The following is a 17,192-nucleotide window of genomic DNA, read 5'->3' as shown; positions in this document are numbered from 1 at the left end:
TGACTCTCGACTGCCAAGATGGTGATGAATGTAAGTATCCTCTCAAGGGGAAACAAACAACTGCCTACACCTATGGCATGAAGCCTAACAAAACAATAATCCATCATGTACAGGATCAACAATCAGAAAACTATACATACTGCTTTAGAGCCTCCTTCTGAATTAGTCTCTCCTTTTAATACTCCTGCTAAAAAAGGGGTGAATAATCCAGACAGCGTTATGTTGTTGGAATAATCATTTTGCAGTCATAGTAAGTCATAGTAAGTCACTTTAACAGTATCCCTGATTGGACACAAGCCTTTAACGCAACAATAAATATTGGAAAGTCACCAGGTCCACATCCTACCATAGCTCATCAGTTATCACGTTTCATTTTGGTGTTTGGGATGAGGTTTGTTATTAGCATTGCTGTGTATGCTGTGTTATGTTACGTCAATTGGTATTTCTAGAACATGCTGTTACCGTTGGGGTATCTTGTTGCTCCCTGAAAAGATGAAGTGATGTGCCTAAAGTATGAGAACCTTTAGGAACGGAATTTAGAAACTATGAAATGAAGTACGGCTACCTAAACAAAAACAATCCTAGTGTATCACTATATCCCAATAAAATGAGGGATACAAACTTGGGAATTATAAATTGTACATTCCACCTTTCCAGGAGATAAATGTTAAAGTGGTTTGCTGGCTCACTGTGGCCAAAGGTGGCTATATATATTTTCTTTCAGCTGCATCTTGGCTGGAATGTGTGATGATTTAATTTTCTTACCATGTGTATATTTTCAATGTCTAATTTGGCTGGTTATGCAATGTTACAGTTATAATATGACCTAAGCTGTAGCAAAAAAAGTGGTGTATGGAATACTTGAATTGGTCTCAGTCACTGGTAATTACTCCAGGTCGCATCCCAGTCTATCATTATTTTGCACACCGTGCCACCTCAGTTTGGACCCAAACATATGCAAATCAGTCTTCACCCTGCTCCAATGGGAACAGTCCAGTCAAATTGCCAGGCTACATCCTCCTTGAACTGGAACACAAACAACCCTGGACTGATTTCACCCTTATCCAAGCTCATCAGCCAGACATAGCTTGTTCCAGTGGCACAGTGTGCACAGGTCCCATTTTTGGCATCACACTAAAGTACACAAAAAAATGATGGATTTAATGCTTGGCTTAATCTCAGTCACTGGCAAATACTCAGGTATCTCAGTCCATTATTCCTTTGCACACCATGGCACCTCAGTTTGGACTCCGTCACATGCAAATCAGTCTTCACCCTGCTCCAGTGGGAACAGTCTTGCCCAAACTGCCAGTCCGGTCCTCCATGGATGGGAACACAAGCAACCCAGGACTGGTTTCATCCTTATTAGGGCTCATACGCCGGGGATAATTTGGTTAAAGTGGAACAGTTTTCACAGAACCCAGAAAATTGTCCCTGCCCTTTTGGTGCATCCCCTCTAGTTCCACACATGCACTTCTAAATTCACCCAGGCTTTCTTCCTACCTCTACTGCAAGCTGTAGATGCAGATATGAGAAAACCTCTAATTACTGACTTTAGGGCAGTGGTCTTCAAACTTTCTAATGCCGCGCCCCCCCAGTTGAAAAATAAAAATCATTGGCCCCCCCCTCAGTATTTTTCACAATTATTAGAAAGATGGCAATGTTTAAATAGGTCTAAAGCTATTTAAACATTGCAGTTAAGTACTGTTACCTTTTTAAAACCGCAATAACATGCTTCTGCTTAAAACAAAGGCATGTTATCTGTATAATATTTCTTTTGGACAGAGTTTGGTGCCCCCCCTGGGATCACTTGAGGCCCGCCCACCAGTTTGAAGACCTCTGCTTTAGGGTATCCCAACCTCTTCCTTATTGTTTTCTACTAAATAGTTTTTTCTTTCTTGAGCTAGGGATTCCTATGTTATGGATCTCACAACATTCTTTCTTTAAGACACCAATACCTTCTGGTGCTTTATCTGTCTGCCAACTGAATTTCTACAGAGGAACTAATTTTCCCAGTTTCTGGTGTGGTAACATCTTTCCAGAGTTCTGAAGGAGCTCGGGAAGTAATGCAGCATGGTTTATGAGTTATGACTGTGTGAATGGAACGTGAAATCTAGATCATTTGCATACTGTCCCCTCCAGATACCCATTTGGCCCATTTGGATGAGCCACTAAATAATTTCTGTTGTGAGTGTCCCTGCGTTATCGGCTCTCAACGCTGATCCCTCTCATGCTGTATCCATCATTGTTTTTAGACCCCCTCCTACGATAATATCTCTAGAATCCTCTTCTAGAGGTATTATAATTCTTCCTTGAGGAGGATATTTTGATTGTTATTCGGGTGAAGTTTAGAAAGTTAAGTGAACGTGCCCCTTCTCGGATCTCTAACATTAGTCATTTACTCTAACAATCTATTCTCACTTGGTAAATTTCGCAGTTGTGGCGTGGCGTTTGCTTCATCTTTTTGGTCTGGGGATGCACTGTCTGCAACTGCTGCGTTGTATCTCCCCCCGGGGGTCCATTTTCAGGCATAAAGTGCCAGACCGCTCTGACAATCTAATCCCATGGACGTTTCGTGCCTGCCTTCCCTTTCATTTCTGGAGTTGTCAAGTGCCAGTTGCAGTGAGTGTCTGCGGGATTTGCTGCTTTTGGGGCACTGTGAGGAGGAGGGGACTTTCTCTCATGCTGCCACCTTCACCCAAAGCCCATTAACCCTTAACTTTGTTAAACGTTCCACCTGTTGTCCATTTTGACAATGGTCACTAAAAATGTAAACTATACCAAAAACGTACATAATATTCGAATTGTTTAAGTGTTATTTCACAGTACTGCCATAGTGGAATTGCCAAAAAGACGATACAAACACAACACAATACAAATGCCCTCAGAGGCACAAATATGAAACTGCAAACTTGCTTAAGAGAACTTCCAAATGAGCAAGAAATCACTGGATCCAAACTGTGAAACGTTGCAACCAAAAGCTGCGGGGGTTGAATCTTTCTTACCTGAGTCGAACATTGCACAGTGCTAGAACGCACACAGAACAAGGAGCCCTGATCGTAGATTAGCACTTGCCAGTTTCAGGTCGGAGAGTGAGAGGCATTCTTAGGTTAAAGCAGACCTCTGCTTTCATTTCATTTACTTTGTTCCGGTTATTAACCATTAAAGTAAACACAAATACATTCCTATAAATGTTTAAAATGTACGTTAAATACTACACAATTTTACTGCTAAAATCAATATGACAAATAGACAATAATTATTATTCCATTAAACCAAGTTCTAAAATAACGCTACAAACAGCAATTAAAATTTCAAACCCAATTTCAAGCCCATGATCCTTAGAGCCTCTAGATGCTTCCTAACACCTTAGTTGCTGCAGATGGGTCGGATCCATCTCCGTCTATCAATCAATCAATCAATCAGTGCATTTATAGAGCGCGCTACTCACCCGATAGGGTCTCAAGGCGCTGGGGGGGTTGGGGAGTTGGGGGAGATGGGGGGGGGGGGGGGGGAGGGAGTTACTGCTGCTCGAAAAGCCATGTCTTGAGGAGTTTCCTGAAGGCAAGATGGTCCTGGGTAGTTCTTAGGTTTGCGGGGAGGGAGTTCCATGCTTTGCATCTTTACTTATCATAAACTGTACAAACCAATAGCATGTGCAATACCTTCAGTGCTGTCTAAAGTGCATAATGCACAGAGTGCAGCTTCTTTGATGTTCTCAGGTGACTTCCATTTTGCAGTCAAAGGTCTCACTTGGAGAATGTCATAACGAAATTTCAAGTATAAAGTCTAAGCTAACTGTGGTGGATCATATCAAGGAACTCTTCAAAACCTGGGTTAGGCTTGGCCATTACAAATTGTGTAGATAATCTGCCTAAACTAGATTCTTTTATAGAGCCTCTAAACTATACTCCCAATATGTCAGTTTAAACAAGATCTTTGATCTTGATATCAGTGTATGGTATTCACTCCAAAAAGTGAAAAACACAAGCTTATTAAACCAGGTCTGGATATAACGAAGCCAAGGAAAAGTTTAAAAAACTGTCAAGTGCCTTCAGTTCCTCAAGGGCTTCTCTATAGTGGATCAGTTCTTGGGTTATCCATAATCTTACGTAATAGAGTAACGGTCTGAAGGGGTAAGTATTCTATCCGTCTAATGTTCAAGCCCTGGTGCATGGGTATTAATGGTGTTGGACTGGGCGGTCCCAATAACCCCATTAGAAACTTGTTCTCAGATAGAGTGAGCTGTTTTAGAGCTCCTGTAAACCATAAATCAGCCACATTTGGTGCAGCGGCTGGAGCCTTGTTCTTATATAACTCTAAGGCTAGGGTAACTGTTTTGATTTTGGAACCTTGGCATTTCTTAGTAATAGCCCTTGCATTGTGAACAAGCACTGTTTTTGCTTTTCTTAAGTGGGGGTGCCATGACAACTTCAAATCTAGGGTAATACTCAGATAGTTGAAATTGGGAACAACCTCTAACTTTTGCTTATTAATTTTTACATTTATCTTTGAGATCCTATGAGGATTAATAACCATGCACTTTGTTTCACTAGGGTTTATATCTAGCCCCCTTCTCTCACAGTACACATTAAATTCATCAAGTAGACACTGAAGGCCCCTGGGTATCTGTGAGCCCAGAAAAATGGTGTCCGCAAAGAGTAATGCTAGGGCAAGCACCCCATTATTCTTTGGGGTGTCATGGTTGGATTTTTTAGATGATCAGCTTTGTCATTCATGAAGAGTGAAAACAGGATTGGTGCAAGCACACAGCCCACCTCACTCCCCTATTAATGGGAATTGGCTCCGTGAGGTCACCATGTACACCCCACCGCACTTGGGCAAAGTTGTCCTGGTGCAGTTTTATAATCTGGATTAGAAGATCATCCGGTACTTCCTCCCTCTGAAGCACGGTCCATAGAGGGCCTCTTGGGACAAGATCAAAAGCTGCCCTGAGATCTATAAATGCAATATACATGTGCCCTCTCTTAAATTTAGTATGTTTCCATAGGATGCAGAAGAGCCTGAAGTCTTGGTCAACTGTACTCACACAGGTTTTAAACCCTGCCTGTTATGGTGAAAGTATATTATTATAATCCATCCATTCATTCAGTTTCCTTAGTACCTGCCTGGCGTACACTTTTTGCAATACATCTATAATACTAATTGGTTCCTGCCTACTCCCTTTCTTATGAAATGGCACTGTTTTGTCTCCTTCCATGGTCGAGGCCCTGGCACTCCTGAGGCTACTGCATTGCTAATGAAATTAATGTATGGAGCCCAAACATCTTTATCATGCTTAAATAAATCCCTGGGTATTTTATCCAGGCTAGGTGCTACGCCTGGTTTAATAGCATCTATAGTTTCTAGTGTTTCCTTGATACTAAAATAGTTGCTAGATGTCATAGTTCTCCCAAGGGAGTTAAAGGAGTAGCCATATCTTTCTATACTGTGCCCTTTAGGCTCAGAGCATAACTCTGCAGTGTTGAAACCAAGAATTGGTATCCAGATGATGTTCAGTGCAGGTTTATTTATTTTCACTCCTGTGGGCAATTATATTCCAAAATGCAAAGGTGTCCATGTGCTTTGCAAATCCTCCCAATTCTGTTCTTCCAAATCAGTTTCTTCCTTTAGTAAAGCTCCCTTATATCTAGCCATTGCTACCCTCACCCCTTGTATGTCTCCTTTTTTTAAAGATTGAAGGAGTAACTTCTTCATTACTTTACATTCCTTCAAATACCAAGGGTTAGACTGATGAGGGCTAAGAGATGTGACTAGGGGCTCCAAAATCGAGGTATCACAACAGCTCTGATATACATAAGGGCTCACAACCTCTACAAAAGTGTTTTAAATATTAGTTAACATTTCTGGCTTATTCAATAATTTAGGCCACCTCAGTTTCCTACGATTGTTCCTGATTATTGTTTGAATATGTACTTTGCTTATGCCTCAAATTTGTGTTTCAGCAAGGCTCCCTTATGACGTCAGACATAAAGAGAAATGGTGACTAATCTCTCTCAAGTCAATTTTGAAAGCCTTTGATCTTTCCCATAGGGTAGTACTACATAGGATAGAGGTGGTCATTTCAACCCTGGCGGTCGGTGTTAAAGCGGCGGTAAGACCGCCAACAGGCCGGCGGTAAAATTTTAGCAATTACGACCGTGGCGGAAACCGCCAACAAAGACAGCCACTTTTACACTCTGACCGCCACGGCGGTACAAACAGACAGCGTGGCGGTCACCCCCAACAGCAGGCGGAGGACAAAGTACCACCAACAGTATCACAACCTACCAATCCCCCACCTTTTTCGGGGGTGGATTCACCGCGGATAAAAACACGGCGGAAACAGGATTCCGAAGGGAAAACACTCACCTCTACACACCCCATGATGAACTAGGACACCATGGAGCCGGAACTCCAAATTCTCCCTGCGATAGTCTTCCTGCTCCTCTACCAGGAGCACGAACGCCGGCGGCGAAGATCACGGTGAGTACTGCACCTACGACACAGGGGAGGGGGAGTTAAAAAACAGGGACACACACAAGCAACACCCCCACCCCAACCCTCACCCACCACAACACACACACTAATCCATATTGATACATCACAGGTACACCCCCCAACCCCCTGGAAGAATGCAAAGACAAAAGAAAATGAGTGTAACCATTGTAATCTATTAAAACCAAGTAGGCAAAAATATATACATACACCATTAACAAAATATACACCAAGCATAGTAGTCCAGGTATTGCTCCAATTAAGTCAGTGGAACACTGGGCCCACACGGTATGGGCGAGGCCCACACAAGATCCCCGACCATGACGGAGAGAACACTGCAGGGGCATCCGATAGCAATAAAACAGGCACCTCAGGGGGAGGGAAAGGGGGGGCACCTCAGCCGGTTGAGTGCACGACGCCAAATCCACGAGGGGGCCACATACCCACTGTTCAATCCTGGGGAGTGCAAAGCCACAGTCTCTCAAGTCTCTACAGTGGGTGGGTTGCCCACTGTTCAATCCTGGGGAGTGCAAAGCCACAGTCTCTCAAGTCTCTACAGTGGGTGGGTTGCCCACTGTTCAGTCCTGGGGAGTGCAAAGCCACAGTCTCTCAAGTCTCTACAGTGGGTGGGTTGCCCACTGTTCAGTCCTGGGGAGTGCAAAGCCACAGTCTCTCAAGTCTCTACAGTGGGTGGGTTGCCCACTGTTCAATCCTGGGGAGTGGAAAGCCACAGTCTCTCAAGTGAATAACAGTCTCCACTGGTTCTGGAGGGGGCATGGTGCCCAGAGTGCTTCATTCTGCTAAGGACAGAGGTAGTGGATGGATCTCTCCACTGGTTCTGGAGGGGGCATGGTGCCCAGAGTGCTTCATCCTGCTAAGGACAGAGGTAGTGGGTGGATCTCTCCACTGGTTCTGGAGGGGGCTTTGTGCCCAGAGTGCTTCATCCTGCTAAGGACAGAGGTAGTGGGTGGATCTCTCCACTGGTTCTGGAGGGGGCATTGTGCCCAGAGTGCTTCAACCTGCTAAGTACAGAGGTAGTGGATGGATCTCTCCACTGGTTCAGGAGGGGGCATGGTGCCCAGAGTGCTTCATCCTGCTAAGGACAGAGGTAGTGGATGACAGTCTCCACTGGTTCTGGAGGGGGCTTTGTGCCCAGAGTGCTTCATCCTGCTAAGGACAGAGGTAGTGGATGGATCTCTCCACTGATTCTGGAGGGGGCTTTGTGCCCAGAGTGCTTCATCCTGCTAAGGACAGAGGTAGTGGATGGATCTCTCCACTGGTTCTGGAGAGGGCATGGTGCCAGAGTGCTTCATCCTGCTAAGGACAGAGGTAGTGGATGACAGTCTCCACTGATTCTGGAGGGGGCATGGTGCCCAGAGTGCTTCATTCTGCCCGTGACGGACTCAGTAGAGTCAGTGCCCTTGGCGCTCATGGGCCAGCATTGCTTGAGACGGCGGTGCCCTGTTCAGCGTTGCTTGAGACGGCGGTGCCCTGTTCAGCGGTGCTTAAGACGGCGGTGCCCTTTTCAGCGGTGCTTGGAGCGGTGGGCTCCTTTGCAGTGACTCAGCTGCTGGCGGTCCTTCAAGGCCCAGCGGGGCTGGTGCTGGCGGTCCTCTCTAGCCCAGCGGGGCTTGTGCTGGCGGTCCTCTCTAGCCCAGGGGGGCCTGTGCTGGCGGTCCTCTCTAGCCCAGCAGGGCTGGTGGTGGTGGCCTCCGGGGCAGCAGGGCTGGTGCTGGCGGGGGCCTCCTGGGCAGCAGGGCTGGTGGTGGCGGGGGCCTCCTGGGCAGCTGGGCTGGTGCTGGCGGTTGCCTCCTGGGCAGCAGGGCTGGTGCTGGCGGTGGCCTCCTGGGCAGCAGGGCTGGTGGCGGTGGCCTCCTGGGCAGCAGGGCTGGTGGCGGTGGCCTCCTGGGCAGCTGGGATGATGGCAGTCTTCTCTGCCGTGCTGCTCTTCCCAGACTTGCTGAGTTTCTTGTGCCCCTTCCCCACCTTGGAAGGTGTCACAGCTGACTCCACACTCCCACCTGTACCCCTGGGAACGGCTTTGGTGGCTGGAGTGTTCCCCCTCTCCCGCCGGGCACTGGCCAACTTCTGATGTTTGACAGGTGGGGGACTGTCTGTGCTGTGGCTCCGTGCCACACTGGCTGCCCTGGTGGCGGGTGCACTCCAGATTCCGGTGACTACAGGCACCACTGGTCCCGGAGATGTTGTGGCTGAGGTGCTAGTTCGGGACCTAGGAGACGGACGGGGTGGGGGAGGTGTGGGAAAGAGGTCAAGGTTGGACAGGAAAAGTTTCTTGGAGACACTGGGACGGGTAGCTGGAGGGGGTTTGGGAGTGGAGGAAAAGGTTGTGGTTGTAGGAGGTGTTTGTTTGCTGACTTTGGGTGAAGGTGCATGCGCTGGAGGCTGTCGTGAGGTGGATGGCTGTTGGGTGGGTGTGTGCCTGCGTTTGTGTATCTTGGGAGGGGGCATCACAGACACACTGGGAGAGGACGCAGGGGACGAGTGAATGGTAGTGGGAGTGGAGACTGCCCGTGAGCAGGGTGTGGTGGTGGGTGTGCTGGTGATGGTAGTAGTGGCTGTAGAGGTAGTGCATGCAGGTGTCAGTGTAGACAAGACTGGGAGGGAGGAAGGAGACGATGAGGAGGGGGACACAGTGGAGGCAGTGGATGTTGGTGTGTCTGCATGTGTGTGATGCTTGCATGAGTGCCTGTGGTATGTGTGGTGCTTATGTTTGCCTGAGCTTCCCTTGTGTGTTGACGTGTGTGCATGCTGGTCTGGAGGTGTGCTTGGGATAGGCTGGGATACAGGGGATGGGTCTGGGTGGAGGTAGTTGGAGGGGGGAGGCTAGAGACAGGGACAATGGCTGTCATCAGTGCTGAGGCCAGAGTCTGAAAAGCTTGCTGAAGGGCCGCCTGACCAGAATGAATGCCCTCCAGGAATGCATTTGTTTGTTGCAACTGCCTTTCTACACCCTGGATGGCATTCAAAATGGTAGACTGCCCAACAGTGAGGGACCAGAGGAGGTCAATGGCCTCCTCACTGAGGGCAGCAGGGGTGACTGGGGCAGGGCCTGAGGTGCCTGGGGCGAAGGTGATGCCCACCCTCCTGGGTGAGCGGGCAAGGGGCAAAGGCTGAGGGGCTGCTGGGAGGGCCGTGCTGGAAGGGGGGGTGGCGGCTGTACCTATAGATGTGGGGGGGGCACAGATGTTGCCGCCACCACAAGGGAGCTCCCATCAGAGGACGAGTCCATGTCACTGGTCTCAGTTCCTGTCCCCGCCGTTGAGCTCCCCTCGCCCTTCGTCTCACTGGTGGAGTCCGATTCCGTAGTGTGGCCCTCCATGGCCATGTGGGATGCAGCCCCCTCGTGGTCCGGTGCCACTGCTCCTCCGTCTGATGATGCTGATGCACACAAGAACAGGGAGACCACAAAAAATTGGGGGATGACAGAAGAAAGACATGTTGAGTGCATTCATTACCGCTACCGTTGGCGGACACGACAGACACACAAGCCCCCTGCACTACGCCGCGCTGTTGAGCTCCACTGTTCAATTCCTGGGAAATGGCCTACTAGGCTATGGACGACATCTGCACACATGGATGACACAGGGGCATGACTAGGTGTAGTTGGCACTCTACAGAGGTGCGGTGGGGTGCCAAATGGCCTGCTTTACGGAGGTAGCTTGCCTACGGAAATCGTCCTGGCCTAGGGAAACCCACAGCCCACCTCCCCCACCGAGACCCCTCCACTGCACGCAAAATCAGCAGAATGAGAGTGTACTTACCCCCTTGTGGCTGCTGTGATGCCCTCAAGCGCCCATCCAACTCGGGGTACGCCACCGCCAGGATCCTGAACATCAGGGGGGTCATGGTGTGACGGGCACCCCTCCCACGTTGGGAGGCCATTCCCAGCTGAGCCTCCGCCGTCTTCTTGCTCCAGCGGCGAATGTCCTCCCATCTTTTCCGGCAGTGGGTGCTCTGTCTGTGGTAGACCCCCAGGGTCCGGACGTCCTAGGCGATGGCACGCCAAATATATTTTTTCTGGTGTGCGCTGACCTACATGATTTGTACAGGGGGAAGAGAAACGTATTACCAACTGCACCGTCACAGTCATTGGCCCCCATCCCTACCCTTGGCATGTGGCACATGGACTCACCGTTGTTTCATGCAAGCTGCACTCTCCCCCCTTCCTTCTTACATCCACCCCTCTCCACACAGGCATAGCCCATACAGCATGCTCCCAGTGTACTTACCTGGTTGTCTGGTGGACCGTAGAGTAGCGTGTACTGGGGGAGGACCCCATCCACGAGTTTCTCCAACTCCTCCAATGTGAAGGCAGGGGCCCTTTACCCAGACACTCGAGCCAATTTCTCTTCCAGACCGAGGTCACAGCAGCACTTGCAGTGTAGGTCCTCTCCTGTCGAAGATCAGGTATCGAGTGATTGAAGTGATAGAAAATGGCAGTCACGTCCGCGGTGGTGCGTACCGTCATCGCCGGCGTACATCGTCATTGGCTCCTGGGACCCACAGGGTCCAATGTTAACCAATGCAGCATTACACCACGGTCTTCGACCGCCTACTGGGACGGTGTACAACGCCAGCGCAGTTGCCTCACATCCCATTGTCCCACTTTACAGGTCAGGCAGCCGCCATTTCAGGGGCCCACATGGCTTTATTTTCAACTGCGTCACACATACCTAGGCCTAGACTCAACACACATACAGGTCACTTTTTAGATTATGATTGGTGTTCTGTGTAAGCTGGGGGTACATACCTGTGAGTTGTTTGACTCTGTGCTCGCTGTTGTCCTTCATAGGCACCGTCCGCTGGGACATGTGAGGAGATGGTGGCATCCTCCGGTGTACAGACCGCTGGTGGACCTGTCGACAATGGAGGAAAGACGTGATCATCACCTACAGGCTTGACCGTGCCACAATCCATGAACTGTGTACCCAGCTGGAGCCAGACCTGATGTCAGCTATCCGCCATCCCACAGGAATCCCTCCTCAAGTGCAGGTGCTGTCAGTGCTCCATTTCCTTGCAAGTGGGTCATTTCAAACAGTGGCCATAGCATCAGGGATGCCCCAGCCTATGTTTTCCAACGTGTTGTCCAGAGTGTTGTCTGCCCTGCTGAAACACATGCGAAGCTTCATCGATTTCCCTCAGGTGGAGTATTTGCCTACAATGAAAGGTGATTTCTATGCCCTGGGACATATCCCCAACATCATAGGTGCCATTGATGGGACACATGTGGCTTTGGTACCCCCCCACAGGAGTGAACAGGTGTACAGAAACCGGAAGAGTTATCATTCGATGAATGTACAGATGGTATGTTTGGCCGACCAGTACATCTCCCATGTGAATGCCAAGTTCCCTGGCTCAGTGCATGACGCCTACATCCTGCGGAATAGCAGCATCCTTTATGTGATGGGTCAACTCCAGAGGCACCGTGTGTGGCTATTAGGGGAGCACCTGGAAGCTAGTCAGTGGGAATGGTTGTCTGGGTCTGGGGATATCCCTCCAGGTTAGTGTGTGTCTAACAGTTGTCCCTCGCCATTTGCAGGTGACTCTGGTTACCCCAACCTGTCATGGCTACTGACCCCAGTGAGGAATTCCAGGACAAGGGCAGAGGAACGCTACAATGAGGCCCATGGGCAAACTAGGAAGGTGATCGAGCGGACCTTCGGCCTCCTGAAGGCCAGGTTCAGGTGCCTCCATATGACAGGTGGATCCCTATTCTACTCACCAAAGAAGGTGTGCCAGATCATCGTGGCCTGCTGTATGCTTCACAACTTGGCTTTGCGACAACAGGTGCCTTTTCTGCAGGAGGATGGTCCAGATGGCGGTGTTGTTGCAGCTGTGGAGCCTGTGGACAGTGAAGACGAGGAAGCAGAAGAAGAAGACATGGACATCAGGGACTCAGTGATCCAGCAATATTTCAAGTGAAACACAGGTAAGAATACTAACCGGCCTACTACATGTACTTAAACACTACTACCTCTCTACTGTCTGTCGTTTTCACCCAGTGTATGGTCACTGAGTTGTCACTTTCCCTTACGATTTCACAGATGTGGGTCCCACTGTGTGACATCTGCTTTGATTCCTCATGGACTAGAGCTGTGTGACATAGGTATGTTGACATTACAAATGAAAGAGCTTTTTGCCATAGTAATTGCTAATACAGTATTCCGAAATCACAGACTGACTCCAGATTGTTTTGTGCTTTAAGGGTGTTTATTTTAGTGCTCACAATTGGAGGGGGTAGCAAAATGGTGAGGGTTGATGGAGGAGGAATGTCCATGGCAGAGTCCAGTCTATTAGTCTCACAGGTGCATTGCCCAAATGGGAATTGGAGGTGGAGCTGGGGCAGTTTAAGGATGGACAGGGTGACAAAGTGGGACAATAGGATGACAATCAGGGTGGTCTCATTTCTTGGCGGGGGTCTTGGCATCGTTCTCTGTCTTTGTCCTGGATCTCAGGGACCGTTTGCGAGGTGGTTCTCCATCTGCAGGGGGTGGGGTGCTGGTGTGGTGGTCCTGGGCGGTGCCTCCTGTCCACTAGCTCCGGCGGCGGTGGTGGGCAGTTCATCATCCAGGCTAGTGTCAGGGGCCCCTTGTAGTGCCACAGTGTCCCTCCTGGTGTTGAGTACTTCCTTCAGCACCCCTACGATGGTGCCCAGGGTGGAATTGATGGATCTGAGTTCCTCCCTGAAGCCCAAATACTGTTCCTCCTGCAGGCGCTGGGTCTCCTGAAACTTGGCCAGTACCATTGCCATCGTCTCCTGGGAGTGGTGGTATGCTCCCATGATGTTGGAGAGGGCCTCGTGGAGAGTGGGTTCCCTGGGCCTGTCCGCCCCCTGTCGCACAGAAGCCCTCCCAGTTCCCCTGTGTTCCTGTGCCTCCTTCCCCTGGACCGTGTGCCCACTACCACTGCCCCCAGGTCCCTGTTGTTGTTGGGGTGGTGGGTTAGCCTGGGTTCCCTGTAGTGGTGGACACACTGCTGATTGACGTGTCCTGGGGACGGAGGTATGGGCCTGCTGGGTGGGTGCTGTGCTGGTGTTTCCAGAGGAGGGAAGCTCTGTGTTGGCCAGTGACTGGGTGAGGGGAACCGACTGTCCCGAGGTCCCCGATGGGCCGGGCTGGTCATCTAGATCCAGTTGGACAGAGGTGCTGTCATCACTGTGGGCCTCTTCTGTTGGTGGTGTGGACATGTGTGGACCCTCCTGTCTGGTGACGTTGGGTGCAGGGGTATAAAAGGATGTTTATTACATCTGTGTGTGCCATGGTGTGCAATGGGTGGGTGACCGTGTACCCCAGTGCTTGCATTCCTGTGTGGGACCTTGTGTGATGATGGTTTAGGGGGGTGTATGGGTATGTGCAGTGGGCATGCTTTAGTGATGGGTGTCCTTGATTTGTTGTTGCATGCAGGGCTTTGGGTTAGGATGTGTGGTTTGTGATGTTGGGACATCTGTGAGTAGTTAGAGTTAAGGGGGTGAGGGTGGGGGTATGTGCTGGCATGCAGGTAGGGTGGGGGATGTAATAATTAAGATTTGACTTGCCAGAGTCCATTCCTCCACCTACTCTTGCGAGGCCCTCAGGATGCAGAATCGCCAAGACCTGCTCCTCCCATGTTGTTAGTTGTGGGGGAGGAGGTGGGGGTCTGCCGCCAGTCCGCTGAACCGCAAGGTGGTGTCTTGAGACCACGGAACGCACCTTCCCCCGTAGGCCGTTCCACCTCTTCCTGATGTCCTCCCGCTTTCTTGGGTGCTGTCCCACTGCGTTGACCCTGTCCACTATTCTTCGCCATAGCTCCTTCTTCCTTGCAATTGAGGTGCGCTGCACCTGTGATCCGAATAGCTGTGGCTCTACCCGGACGATTTCCTCCACCATGACCCTGAGCTCCTCCTCCGAGAACCTGGGCTGTCTTTGCCGTGCCATGGGGTGGTGTAGGTGATGTGTGGGGTGGTGTGTGGGGTGATAAGTGTGCTGATATGTAGTGGTGTGTAGTGTGAGGTGCGTGGAAGTTATGTGGGTGATGGTGTTGTGTGCCTGTGGATGCTAGTATTGTTGATGGTGGTGTTGTCTCTCTCTGGCCTTCGTTCGTGATTTTTGGTCGTAGGGGTTTGTGGGTGATGTGGGTGTGTGTTTTATATTGTATTGGGTGTGTGGGAGTGGTGTGTGTATGTGTATCAGGTGTGTGTATTTCGAATTGTCCAATGTGGTAGTGATTTGCATGTGTGTGTGTATTCGTGGTCGTGGATTCGTGTGTCGTGATAGTGTGGGTGAATTTCTGTTGGCGTGACGGTGGAGGTTTTGTTTTCGCCAGTTTATCACTGACCTTTGGTGTGGTGGACTTGTGTGGGTGTCTGGATTTTGGCGGATTCCGTGCTGTGGGTCATAATAGCTGTGGCGGTTTTCCGCGGCGGTGTGTTGACGGTCTTCTGCACGGCGGTATGCAGCTTTTACCGCCAATGTTGTAATGACCGCCATAATCTATCTTTGATTGGGCATTCCCCCTCTTAAAGGTATACAAATTAACATTATCAGGGTTCAATCTGCCATTAGAGGCTTGCAGGCCATGCTCTAAAGTAAAGTGCAAAAGTTGTATACCAGTGACAGTACAAGGGACTGGGTCGCATCCTCTAAATGATGGGATTCCTGTAGCCATATTCTCTTTTTCCATGACAAGACCAAGCCCAGAATTGGGTCATATGTGCAATTGAAATCCCCCACTATAACTACTGTCCTTTTATTTACTATAGTTTTAAGGGCGTTATCTAATATTAGTGCAGTCCTTAATTCCTGGTCACTCCTTTACGGTCTTATATATACATTGAACACATGCAATGCGCCCTTATTACGCATAGTTAATTTTGCTCCTTGGATACCTAGCAAGTCTATAGGGTAAACAGCTATTGTAGGACTCTGTGAGATTTTTATCCAAAGGACTAGCCCCCGTGAGGGCCTTCCACGCGACAAGGGGATCTCATTAATTGAATATGTTGTATATCCTAGTTTGTAATGTGGATCAACTAATCAAGTCTCTTGAAAGAGCCAAAGATGGAAACCTTCAATATATTCCTGCCAATCTAGGTCTCTTAACTTGAGTTTCAGACCTGCTACGTTTCAGGAGACCAAACAAATAGATTCTAATTCAAGTATTTATGGAACCAGCTTTATACCATGAGTGTCTGTGTGTCCCCGTCCCCTTCCTTCATACCGGCTGGCCTGTAGTATGGTCCTATCAACATTTATAACTCTACTTCCTCTCCAGGTTTGAGCCAAATTGTCCTCTTGTTCCCCAAGCTCTGTTACATTGGGTAGAGGACAATTCAGGTTGTATGCCTCAAGATTTGCATTGTGTTAGTTGCTACTTTGCTGGGGACCCTTAGCCTCCTGTTCTCTAGGTGATGTATTTCCCTCAATCAATGGATTATTATGTTTAAACTAGATTGTAGATTTAATAAATGGACTAGCTCTTAGATCCAAAGCAATCAGACCCCCTAATATTGCTTTATCGTTGACCATGAGTTCTATAGCATCATTTCCCCCATTCCTGTCGGTCATCTGCTCAGCTCTTAGTATGTCAGAACGAACAACCAACAGGCAGTGTCGCTTATACCTGATCCAATAGATGATCCTGTTTTTAAGTGAGTCCTCACTTTCCCAGCTGTTCTGATTTAACTTAGGAACATTTGTCATGAACAGTTTATGGGCCCTCACTTTACTTATATATTCCCTAGGATGTTGTTTACTACAACTGTGGTACATTTAACTATACTCAGCCTTGTTTCTGGGGTGGCATGTATTTCAATTTCTCATCTGGCATGTGGATGACCTATAGTATTGTGGCGATTTACAGGGAGCCTTCGCTGAATGACGGCCATCTATATTGAATGATCCCCTCTCTGCATCGTTGCTACTATTCATCTGATTGCAACATGGAATATTACTACTCCTCTGCCACGAGGATGTGTCCACAGGTAGATGCTTTGGCTCAACTGAAGAAGGTCGTAAAATACTGTGTGTATTTAGAAAATCTTCGGTTGAGGGCATGGTCGATTAGTGGACACAGTGAATTAGTGGACATAGTCCTAGGACTCTCTTGTCTGCTTAGGGGTAAACCATCATGACCCTTCACATGTATCATTAATTTAGACACAAGATATTTTAAACCCACGATCTCATTTGTCAACATATCTATTTTTGTCTGTAATTATCTCATATCTTCTGTTGAATGCCCGCAGCCTAATTTTTTTGGCACTGATTCTTTCCCCTTTTTAGCCTTCTCCCCAATTTGCTTACTCACTTGCCCTATGGGGCCGTGCCCTTCCAAGCTTACCTCAGTGGCCTTTGCTGGTTGTCCAATTGTCAAAGGAATATATCTAATCGAACAAACAATGCCCAAGGTCAAACTCTCGCCCCCTTTATCTGTTCCTGAGAGTATTGAGTTTACTGCTAGATGGGAGCCTGGCGTTTGAGTTGAGGTCACTACAGTTCTCCCATCTCTCTACTATGGCAAGAGATTGACAGTCCTTCTGCTCCATGCCATTGTATGATGCCAGTGCCTGTTGTGTGTCCATTTCTTTCTGGGAATCTCACTTTTTTAAATAAAAGGCAGTGATCTTTGAAGTTGATGGCTTGCCCAATTTAGCTGTTTCGCTTAACATTGCCTCTACTTCCTCAATTAGGTCATCT

Source organism: Pleurodeles waltl, chromosome 9 (genome assembly GCF_031143425.1).
Source record: "Pleurodeles waltl isolate 20211129_DDA chromosome 9, aPleWal1.hap1.20221129, whole genome shotgun sequence".
NCBI classification, from domain to species: Eukaryota; Metazoa; Chordata; class Amphibia; order Caudata; family Salamandridae; genus Pleurodeles; species Pleurodeles waltl.
The sequence above is the reverse complement of the archived record's forward strand: the minus strand, read 5'-3'. Positions refer to the sequence as shown.